The sequence below is a fragment of the Bison bison genome, unplaced genomic scaffold, assembly GCF_000754665.1.
Source record: "Bison bison bison isolate TAMUID 2011002044 unplaced genomic scaffold, Bison_UMD1.0 scf7180017864286, whole genome shotgun sequence".
Classification (NCBI taxonomy): domain Eukaryota; kingdom Metazoa; phylum Chordata; class Mammalia; order Artiodactyla; family Bovidae; genus Bison; species Bison bison.
The window spans coordinates 3,898,887-3,900,070 of NW_011494858.1; positions in this window are offsets into that span (position 1 = coordinate 3,898,887).

The following is a 1,184-nucleotide window of genomic DNA, read 5'->3' on the forward strand; positions in this document are numbered from 1 at the left end:
TCGCGCTCCGCCCGGGCTGTCAGTCCCGGCTCCAGCCGCCGCCGCGAGACCTTCCCGGAGACGCGCGCACACACAGCGCACCCCCTGCACACCCTCGCTCCCCGGCTCACACACACGCGCACACTCAGCCTGGTGGAGCAGGAGCCACTGACCGTTCTGCAAGTGCCGGGACCAGCCGCGGCGCATTGGGGACAAACACCCCGCGTTCCTCCCAGTCGGGGCTTTCGTCTTGGAGACGGCGACGAGGGGGCGAAGGTGGGCTAGGACACGGACTCGGCGCCGGGCACTGATCGGGCCGCCTTGCTGGCAGAGCCGCCTCCTGGGACGGGCGCGGGCCTCCGCAGAGAGTAGAATAAAGAGGAGCGGCCGCGATCGCAGCGCGAGGAGGATGGGAACTCCCCTATTTCCAGCTCTGTAACAAACGGATGGAAATCCTGAATGGAGGAACCGCTGATCTCATTTGCTTGAGAAATCGTCCGGAGGAACTCATATTTGGCTACTCTGAGCAGAGGAGGGGGTGTCCATGACGTGGCAGGGGGAAAATAGACATCCGAAACCTCCCGTGTGAACTGCAAACTGTAACCAAGCAAGGGGAAAATGACAGCTCGCTACATTCTAATTTCATGCAGAGGGTTTGAAGCATCTGTATCATAAACTTACTTCTATGCCTTGTACCCAGTTCATTAGAGACCGGAGGAGTCCTATCTGGGGGCCCCAACGTTATCTGGGAGACCCGCCGCCAGCGGCCTGCCTTCGTTTACCCACTTCCCCCTGGAGCGGATATCTGTTCAGGGTACCACGGGCTATCCTAGAGAACTCCGGCCAAATCTCCGTGGATGCTTTGCTAATTCTGGGACTTAACTCCCGGAACCTACCTACGGGACTGGAATTCAGCCTAAATGCATCTGAAGAAATGACATTTTAAGCCGCTTTAAAAATACCTTAAGAAATTTCCTGTGTAGCAGGATTTGATGGGCTTAACAACATGACAGGTAAGAACTTTCTCTCTTTCTAGTCCCTGAACGCCCCACACAGGGAAGGCCGAAGCGGAACGGGACCCTGGAGGAAGGAGAGCCCGGGGACCCGGGTGCCCTTCGGGCTCTCAGGCGCCAGGCCGGGCAGCTGCTTTCGAGAGAGGCGCAGCTCTCGATCCTGGACGGTGGTGGGGCCGGAGGCCGGGAAGC